The following is a 10,850-nucleotide window of genomic DNA, read 5'->3' as shown; positions in this document are numbered from 1 at the left end:
GATGGAGGCTTGAGAGCATCACAGCAGCCACAAGGGAGTGAGTACAGTAACCATCATTACAACTTAAGCATGGTAGGGTGGTATCTGGGTGGGGGATGTAAGTCAGTGGGTGCCCCTAGGCCAGGCCTGACATTGCAGAGTAGGTCCCCTGGTGGCAAGGGTCCTGAAGGGATAGTCCTGCTACCTAGCTCGTAGGCATCCAATACTGGTCAGGGCTGCGTGGGTCCGAGGTGTGCTGCATTTGGCGGTGTGTGCCCCTCCCCATGCCTTGGTGGCTAGCAATATCACTGGTAGTGCAATGCATAGTGCGTAGGGCTGTTCCCTATGTGTGAGTGTGCTGTGTACGCCAACAGTGGTGTTGGTGCAGCCACTGACCCAGTGTATCCATTGTCTCTTCCCCCCCTTTTTGTTTTGTCACCCTGTCCTTATGTGCATTAGCATCATCTGGCGGAGGAGCAGAGCATCGGTGATGGAGGGAGCTGCATCCTGTGGGACCCAGGAGGCAGAGTCCACCAACGGTGAGGGCACCAGGGGGATGGAGGGCGAGGGGAGCACCACGGTGGAGACAGCAGGGTACAGTTCGGACACAGATACCTCCTCCGATGGAAGCTCCCTGGTGGTGGCGGATGCCTCTGTGACCACCCCAGCTGCAGGTACAGCCGCCACCCCGTACTAGCACTGCCCTCCTAGCAGCCCCTCAGCGAGTTGTTCCGTGCTCGCTCACCCAGCGGGGTGGGCATCTCCTACGCCCCCGGCTCCTCGGGCTCTGCCCAAGTGAGCTCTGCTGCCCTGAGTGAGGAGGCTATTGACCTCCTGAGATCCATCTCTGTAGGGCAGTCAACCATTGTGAAGGCCATCTAGGGGCTGGCAGCCCAGATGCAACAGACTAATGCATTCCTGGAGTGCATTCACACTGAATTGGCTACCCAATACAGATCAATCCAGGCTCTGGCTTCCTCTCTGATAGCAGCCATTGTCCCTGTTTCCACCCTCCCCCCTCCAACATCCTCTACCCAATCCCATTCCCTCAACCGCAACCTGTCCCAAGCACACAGGCAGACAAGCATTCACACTAGACAACACACAAGAGTGGCACAGGTAAACACAAGTCCCACATATCATCCCACAGGCACTCACACAAACACCAGCCAGATGCAGACATACCAACGTCCACTATTTCCACTGTGTCCTCCTCCTCCTCCACTTCCCTCCCAGTTCCGTCTACACTCACACCTGCATGCACTACATTCTCATCCACTACCAGCATCACCACCACACCTAGCAGAACACACACCTTACTGGCAGACACCTCCACAACAGCTGTGCACACATCCCCTGTGTCCTCTCCCACTGTGTCTGTCCACCCCCCTCCCAAGGTACACAATTACAAGCACTCAGACACCCCACAGCCATCCACCTCACAACAGCATCCAGCCCATGCACCTGCACCCAAACACAGCAGACAAACACCTCCTACAACCACTCCCTCTTCCTCCACTCCCACACCTCCTCCCTCTTCCCACCCCACTGTCCCTAAGAAGCTTTTCCTCTCCACCATTGACCTCTTCCCTACCCCTCCTCCCGTCCTTCACGTCTGGCCACGGTGGCAAAATCCCAGGCAAGCACCTCAGCCACCCAGTCCATGGGGCCAGTGGTCTCCACACCCACTCGTGGTGGGAAAGGATCCAGGGCACATGTCCAGATGCTGAAGGAGCCTGCACCAGGCTGCCACAAGGAAAGGGTGCCTCCCCCAGCGGCTGACTGGAAGACCAAGGAGCCAGCTCCAGCTGCTGTCAGGAAGGGCAAGGAGCCAGCCCCAGCGGCTGCCAGGAAGGGCAAGGAGCCAGCCCCAGCTGCTCCCAGGAAGGGTAAGGAGCCAGCCCCAGCTGCTCCCAGGAAGGGTAAAGAGCCGGCCCCACCTGCTTCCAGGAAGGGCAAGGAGCCAGCCCCAGTTGCTTCCAGGAAGGGTAAGGAGCCAGCCCAAGCAGGCAGGAAGGACAATGGGCCCAGTACAGAGACTCAGATGGAGCCCCCACCACCAGCAGCAGCACCACCACCAGTGGGCAGCCGTCCGAGGCTGCAGGGGATGGGCTGGAGCTTCCCCCCACCACCACCAGCAGCAGCACCACCAGTGGGCAGCTGTCAGAGGCTGCAGGGAATGAGCTGGAGCTTCCCCCACCACCAGCAGCAGCACCACTACCACCACTGAGCAGCCGTCACCACCTGCAGACAGTATGTAGGCCTGCGTCCATGGGCTGCTGTGCGGCCTGCCCCCTTCAAATCCAGTGGATATGACACCTACCTGAGAGCCTGTGACCTTACACTTCCCAGGATGAAGAGCACAGGGCACGATGCTGTCCTGCCATTTGATAAAGTTTGTTTTGACCAATGACTTTGTGTTTCACCACTGCGCATATTAGTTGCTCAATGTTCACCAGTAGCACATGGTATGTTTTGTTCAGTTGAGCCGCCTATTGGCTTTGACATGGCATTAGCCATTACTTTCTGTATTCAGTTTAGCCGTCTATGGGCTTTGACATTGCATTAGTCATTACATTCTGTATTGTGCCTATTGGCTTTGACATGGCATTAGCCATTACTTTCTGTATTCAGCTCAGCTGCCTATGGGCTTTGACATGATATTATACATTGCATTTTATATTCAGCTCAGCTGCCTATTGGCTTTGACATGATATCATATATTACATTTTGTATTCAGCTCCGCTGCCTATTGACTTTGACATGATATTATATATTGCATTTTGTATTCAGCTTAGATGCCTATTGGCTTTGACATGACACTAGACATTGCATTTGATATTTAGGTTAGCTGCCTATTGCCTTTAACATGATATTATACATTACACTTTGTATTCAGCTCCGCTGCCTATTGGCTTTGACATGGTATTATACATTGCACTTTGTATTCAGCTCAGCTGCCTATTGGCTTTGACATGATATTATACATTGCATTTTATATTCAGCTCAGCTGCCTATGGGCTTTGACATGATATAAGACATTGCATTTTGTATTCAGCTTAGATGCCTATTGGCTTTGACATGACACTAGACATTGCATTTGATATTTAGGTTAGCTGCCTATTGCCTTTAACATGACATTGCATTTGATATTTAGGTTAGCTGCCCATTGCCTTTAACGTGGAGTTAGACATGGCAGTTGAGAATCTAAGCTGTATTTTTCCAAGCTGTGTTTTTGCACCAGAGAACCAAGATGTTTTGCTCTCACAGTAGACTAGACCTGATAAGAGAGAGTACATGGGCGTCGTTTCTCTTCCCTTGAGCTTGGGAACAGGAGTAGTCTTGGAGACCTGGCCAGTCTCCAAAAGGCTTGCTCAGTTTCCCAGGTCTGAGAGGAGGGGGCACACCTTTGTAACGAATGTAACAGGCTGCAGAGAGTCAGATTCGAATCTGCCGGACCTCGTGCTGGAGCTTGGCGCAGGCTGCCAGCAATCCCGTGTGGGTAGATGAATCACTCTTTCTCGCGGCTGACAGGGGTCATCAGCTTGCAGACCTTAGAAAGATGTAGCTGTAAATAGTTCCTACACGGTGAAGTATTTGTTTTGCTTTGCATTCAATATTTTATAAATATAACCTGCTGTGTATATTGCAAACTGATATATTTTGTTTGATTAACGCGGACTTGAAAGCTACTAATTCGTCATTCATTCATAAACATTGTGGTTGGGGAAGAATAAAATAACAATAAAAGTCTTCTTTGACCTCAGAAGTGCATTTCTGTTGTGTTATGTTAGTGCTTAGAAACTAAATAAGAGGAAAGCACTACAATTGGTACCAGAGGTCGTGGGGCGTCGGTCATTAAGAGGTGATTAAGAAGGGGTTTGACGAGTTAGTAGATTTCTAAGTGCACACTTTAAAAGTGTAATTGTTTTTTTGTTGTTTGGAGAATTACAGAAATTGTTTTCTGTTTGGAGAATCACAGTAGCACGGCAGACCATGTCTGAGAATACATGTGTTGATGAACTGCCTGATGGTGCTAAGAAAAACTGTGAATTGTTTTCTGTTTGGGGAATTACAGAAGAAAATGCATGTGTAGCTAAAATGCCTGATGTTGTTTTGAGAAATAATTCCCGTTGTATATATGTAGAAAAAGTGTGTTTTGGAAGTAATGATGACAGAAAGGTCTGTATACCTTTATCTGCTTACAGAGAAATGCAGGAGAAATGTAGGCAGTTGGAACATGAAAATAGGAATTTACGTGAGCAAATTAGCCAGGATACGATAATTCAAAATAATGCTGAAAGTTATAAAAATGAAGAATCTTTCTTGTCCCATTCCAGTAATGAGGGGGTTAAGACAGCTCCGAGCTGCACTGAGTTTCCATGTGAGCCAGGGTTTTTGGCAAACAATATGCATTCCTTAACTGATAACACGGAAGAGAGAGTTACCGTTGCAAAATGCACAAGTAAAACGAAGGATTTTAGAGCAAGACACCCCGAGTTTCATTAGCTTGTTTGATTTTTGGATAAAGAATAGCTCTCATTTGAGAGAAATCCTAACACTTTTGTATATGGTCACTGTGAAAAATTATATGCAGCTGCGCGCTTGTGATTTGGCAAATGAAATAATGCAGACTTTAGGTTTCTGCGCAGTGCAAGAAGGAAATACTTATGTATATTTAAATCAAGAACAAGGAAAGAAAATAGTGCCCCTAGCTAGAATCATACAATGGATCTGGTACTTGCAAGACAGGGCTAGAGTACCACAGGTAAAAGAATTATCAATGAAATTGTGTGCACCATTTGAATTCGTGTCTACTGAAGATAAAAAGCATGTTTGTTTTACTAATGATTCATTGACTGAAATGTTGCTTTCTGGCACAGTAGAAGGAACAGCGTTGTATAATGTGTGTCAGATTTTAAAGCAAGAGCTACATGAGATGTGTCATTTTTATGCTGATTTTTGGTTCTTTGATAATGTTTTAGCACCTAACTGGTTCAATTACCTTGCAGATGTTAATGAGAAAAATGCAGAGAGAGAAGTGTTCACCCAGAATTCTGCCTTAGTGGGGATGGCTATGTGGGTGCCCCAGAAATGTGAAAAGGCCACTTACAGGTGGGCAGAGATGAGAGAGATGCCCATTCCCCTAGATTTGATAAAAACTGTGCAGCATGCACAAAAGCAATCTGTCATGCAAGCAGTCACAGAGCAGTTGGGGAGAGGAAAGTTACCAGGACAGAAATGGCAAAGTGATCAGGTTTTAGGGAGAGTGATTGCTGCAAATTACCAAGGAAAAATCGAAATTATGCTGATACCTAGAAAAGAATCTGATTTATTCATACAAATTGGAGACAGAATGGCCCAAATTGGCAAAAGTGCAGTGAATGGAGGTTTGGTAAAGAATGAGTCTGCCCCAGCCCTTCTGACAGTGCAAGAAAAGGGAAGCTGTGGCGCAGCAGATAAAACCTCAGTGCTGATGTGTGGGCTGAAGCCCCAAGTGATCCTCCAGAACCTGCAGAAAATATAACAAAGGGCCTCAAAAACGTCCTGCTGATTATAAAACAGGGAAAGAAAGAGGAAGGGTGCAGTTTAAATGAAAAATGTTCTTTGCAAGAAAAGTCATACTTGTTTCTTTTGCAGATCCGACCACGTTTCGCCACTGTCCCTGAGTGCGCTGTGTGGTCCCCCTTCCGGTGTGTGCGTGTGGGGTCGGGGAAGGGACCGAATCCCCAACCTGAACCTGGCTGAGTAAAGTGCCAGCACCATGGATCCATTTTGCGCAAACTGCGCCTTCAGTTCAAGTTCAACTTGTTTGCTGTGTTTTTTTGTTTTTTTTTGCCTCTCGTTTGGAACTCTGACTTTTGCTTACCTTCCAGAAAACCTTTCAGGTGGACCGTGCACCTTTACATGAGCAGAACTCATGCCACATCAAATTGCTAACACTGTTGAATTAGAGACTCATTCAGAGAAAAAAAAAAAAAAAAAAAAAATTGCCCAGTCTTTTCTATGTAGATGTATCTGATGTGAAAGGTTATGAAATCAATGTGTTAATTCACTTCTATTGCTTTACAGGGATTGCTTTGATCATAATGTATTTTTTTTTTGTGCTGATGTTTTTTTTTGTTTGTTTGAAATATGAGATATGTGAAACAAAAATTCATTGGTCAAAGGGCGGAATGTCCTGCCATTTGATAAAGTTTGTTTTGACCAATGACTTTGTGTTTCACCACTGCGCATATTAGTTGCTCAATGTTCACCAGTAGCACATGGTATGTTTTGTTCAGTTGAGCCGCCTATTGGCTTTGACATGGCATTAGCCATTACTTTCTGTATTCAGTTTAGCCGTCTATGGGCTTTGACATTGCATTAGTCATTACATTCTGTATTGTGCCTATTGGCTTTGACATGGCATTAGCCATTACTTTCTGTATTCAGCTCAGCTGCCTATGGGCTTTGACATGATATTATACATTGCATTTTATATTCAGCTCAGCTGCCTATTGGCTTTGACATGATATCATATATTACATTTTGTATTCAGCTCCGCTGCCTATTGACTTTGACATGATATTATATATTGCATTTTGTATTCAGCTTAGATGCCTATTGGCTTTGACATGACACTAGACATTGCATTTGATATTTAGGTTAGCTGCCTATTGCCTTTAACATGATATTATACATTACACTTTGTATTCAGCTCCGCTGCCTATTGGCTTTGACATGGTATTATACATTGCACTTTGTATTCAGCTCAGCTGCCTATTGGCTTTGACATGATATTATACATTGCATTTTATATTCAGCTCAGCTGCCTATGGGCTTTGACATGATATAAGACATTGCATTTTGTATTCAGCTTAGATGCCTATTGGCTTTGACATGACACTAGACATTGCATTTGATATTTAGGTTAGCTGCCTATTGCCTTTAACATGACATTGCATTTGATATTTAGGTTAGCTGCCCATTGCCTTTAACGTGGAGTTAGACATGGCAGTTGAGAATCTAAGCTGTATTTTTCCAAGCTGTGTTTTTGCACCAGAGAACCAAGATGTTTTGCTCTCACAGTAGACTAGACCTGATAAGAGAGAGTACATGGGCGTCGTTTCTCTTCCCTTGAGCTTGGGAACAGGAGTAGTCTTGGAGACCTGGCCAGTCTCCAAAAGGCTTGCTCAGTTTCCCAGGTCTGAGAGGAGGGGGCACACCTTTGTAACGAATGTAACAGGCTGCAGAGAGTCAGATTCGAATCTGCCGGACCTCGTGCTGGAGCTTGGCGCAGGCTGCCAGCAATCCCGTGTGGGTAGATGAATCACTCTTTCTCGCGGCTGACAGGGGTCATCAGCTTGCAGACCTTAGAAAGATGTAGCTGTAAATAGTTCCTACACGGTGAAGTATTTGTTTTGCTTTGCATTCAATATTTTATAAATATAACCTGCTGTGTATATTGCAAACTGATATATTTTGTTTGATTAACGCGGACTTGAAAGCTACTAATTCGTCATTCATTCATAAACATTGTGGTTGGGGAAGAATAAAATAACAATAAAAGTCTTCTTTGACCTCAGAAGTGCATTTCTGTTGTGTTATGTTAGTGCTTAGAAACTAAATAAGAGGAAAGCACTACAGATGCCCCCTCCAGAACCAGTGGGTAAGACACTCACCAACCCCAGGATGAAGAGCACAGGGCATGATGCCCCCTCCAGAACCAGTGGGTAAGACACCCACCAACCCCAGCCTCCCCAGGATCAAGCACAGGGCATGTTGCCCATTCCAGAGCATGTGGGCAAGTCACCTACTTGAGAGACAGGGCCTTGCACTCCCCAGGACCAAGCACAGGGCATGTTGCCCCCTCCAGAGCATGTGGGCAAGTCACCCACTTGAGAGACTGTGGCATTGCACTCCCCAGGGTCAAGCACAGGGCATGATGCCCCATCCAGAGCATGCGGGCAAGTCACCCACTTGAGAGACTGTGGCCTTGCACTTCCCAGGATCAAGCACAGGGCATGTTGCCCCCTCCAGAGCATGTGGACAAGTCACCGACTTGAGAGACTGTGGCCTTGCACTTCCCAGGATTAAGCACATGGCATGTTGCTCCCTCCAGAACCAGTGGTCTTGTTCCATCTGCCGGCTGAGGTGCCCCAATTCCCCGTCCCTCTGAGGTGCCTGCATATTTTCTAACTGATGCCTCTGCAGAGTTCTTTCTGTGTTGCTGCAGGTGACAAGTGGGGCCTTGGACTTTGGCCTGTGGCCCTGTGGCCCATGCACAATGAGGACTGGGCAGTGACCTTTGAAATGTACATATGTATATAACAGTTGCATTGCATTTTCGTATTTCTACTATGTTGTTCTTATTACACTCACTTTCATCAATTCCTGTTGTCCTTGCATTATTCCTCAGGGTTGCGGGGTAAATATGTTTTATCACTGCATCTGATTATGTGTATGGTGTTGGGGGTGGGGGTGTGTGTGTTGTGTGTGTGTGTGTCACTCTCTTTTTCCTCCCCCCTCCCCTGTGTGCTAGGCAGCTGTACTCACCGTGGTTATCTTCGCTGTTGGTGTTCGTGGTGGAGCAGGACATAGAAGATCATTGGAAATATTTGCAGCTCAGTTTCCATGGCGGCATGGTTCTTCCCTGTGTCTCCAAAGGTGAGTCCTTTCCCTTCTGAGGTCTGTTTCCACCAGGCTTTTGATGTCGTTTGTACCGCCCCGGAAAAGGTGGCGGTTTCCTGGGTCTTTATATGGTAGGTGGAACATTGACTTCCGCCTGGCTGGAGGCGGCTACCGCCGTGGTGTCTGTTGTTTCCGCCCTGGCGGTCGGTTTGGCAAAGTGGCTGTCTATCTGAGCTCTCACCGCCATGGTCATAATTTGGTGGTACTTACCGCCAGCCTGTTGGTGGTATTAAAGCCACTTTATCACCGACCACCAGGGTTGTAATGAGGGCCGTAGTCCCTTTCGATAACTATAACTGTTAAATTTCTGTTTTTTTTAAGTAGTTAAAGTTAGGACCATGTTTCCATAGGAAAAGCGTTTTTTCACTTGCCTGTATCTTTGGCACTGTTTGAAGAATCTTTACGAAGTCTTCCAAAAAAAGTGTTGTGATGATTCTTGTTGCGCATGGACAGTTAAAAAAATTATCACAAATTATTCGAGAATATGGAAAAATCCCCCCTTCCCCTCCTACTCTGGCAGCGCAATCGCAGCAGGACATACTCCATAACAACTTGACAACTTGACAGCTCATTCTCCCCCTCTTATGTCCAATACCATCAGGCAATAAAGCCCTCTTACCCTCGGGAGGAAATGCTATAGGACAGCTAAACAAAGAATCAAAAGCATACAAATAGAACTATGAAACATAAACATTAATAAGGGTGCAGGCCCAGGGTGCACCAGAAGGGACAACTTAGCCACCCTCCATCAAGGGCAGGAGGTGTCGGAGATATCAGCATACCATGTGTGCATGTCTGTGAATGTTACACATATCTGAGGGAAGGCGGTACATCAGTTACCAGCACGTAATCCTCTGGAAGGAGAGACTGCAAAGCATCACGACTGCAAAGTTGCATGTAGATGTTGGCATTTCGTAGTTGTGGATATGCAGATGCCAGATGTATGTCATTGCTTACACCAGCTGTGTCACATGAGGCAACCCCCAGCAGAGGCTGGGTAGCCAGGGAGGTCCGAAGCAGGCTGCCCCTGGTTGTCATGTTCCCCTGTCCGCACAGTTAGTCCGACACCTCCTGGAGAGCCAAGGATGCAGAAGGGGAATATGGAAAAACTTGAAAGAAAAACCACACTCATTCACACACTAATTCATTCACTCATAGATGAACTCCGGGGCTCAGGCATCCACTCACACACCCATTTAGTCACCCATGCACCCCCTCACACCCACTCAGACTCACACACCCACTTTCAGACTCACTCAAACACTCACGCACCTACTTACAGATCCACTGATGGAGACTTGTCTGCCCATAGCCAAAGGACATGTAGGCTTGGGGTTGGGTGGTTATAAGTCCTTGCGACCAATCCCCACCGCGCACGGCCTGTGGTGATGGTAGGAACAGGGGGTACTGATGAGGGGCTGGCAGAGTGTGAATTATTGTGACTAGTACAGGCGAGGAGGCGTTTAAAGTGGTAGCGAACGTATGGGGATGAATTGGTGTAAGCTTGGGGAGGGTGGTGCTGAGGTTGAACCCTTTGGCAGGAATGCCAAGAATCATGGATGTGATGTCATGGATGTAAGGGGTGTACTCTGTCAATGGGAGGATTATCGTTATTCACCTCCCGTTGGAAGTGTGCTAGTTGTGTTGTGTAGCCATTTTAGTTATAGCTCGATGCACGTTATTTTAGCATACTAGGCCTGCTGCTGTGCACTTTAACCTAGATATATTTTATTCAGCTTTGTTTTATTATTGTTACAATAGCCACTTTTACGGTCTTGCTTTATTTATTTCTAACTGTTTTTGCCTAGGCCAGCCAGCACTATGTTCTCAAACAAGACATTCTGATGGATACAAACTACCTGTGGATTCCTCACCTTATGAATTCACCCTTGTGCCAGCATCCAATGGAAAATCTTCTTCCCAGCTCTCCACTCCGACGAGGATGTCACAATTGTACGGCTCCACGCAACTCTGTCTGACGTCTCTGTGCCAATAAGAAGTCCTCGTCGGCTTGCTGACGTCAGTTCCCTTTTTTCCATGCCTTTGACGCAAACGGTTTTCTCCTAGCTCTCGCTTCTGTTGGAGGTTTCCTCTTGTTACCGAAGGTAAGCAACTTGTTCTTCTTGCTCACTCTGTGCTTCTTCCAAGGCTGCAGTAAGATAGGTTGCCGGTGAACGTGGTACAAGTTTTGTCTATGA

At 46.8% G+C, this 10,850-nt stretch overlaps 1 long non-coding RNA gene across 1 annotated transcript; it reads left to right on the top strand.

The window, feature by feature from the left end:
- The first annotated feature begins 2,402 nt into the window (after positions 1–2,402).
- Positions 2,403–7,549, top strand: LOC138300432 (uncharacterized). The gene is made up of 2 exons (XR_011204940.1): positions 2,403–3,567; positions 5,620–7,549. It is a non-coding gene; the product is annotated as an uncharacterized lncRNA (long non-coding RNA).
- The last annotated feature ends 3,301 nt before the right edge of the window (positions 7,550–10,850 follow it).

The sequence above is a fragment of the Pleurodeles waltl genome, chromosome 6, assembly GCF_031143425.1.
Source record: "Pleurodeles waltl isolate 20211129_DDA chromosome 6, aPleWal1.hap1.20221129, whole genome shotgun sequence".
NCBI classification, from domain to species: Eukaryota; Metazoa; Chordata; class Amphibia; order Caudata; family Salamandridae; genus Pleurodeles; species Pleurodeles waltl.
Note: the sequence above shows the minus strand (reverse complement) of the source record. Positions and strands in the feature narration are given on the sequence as shown.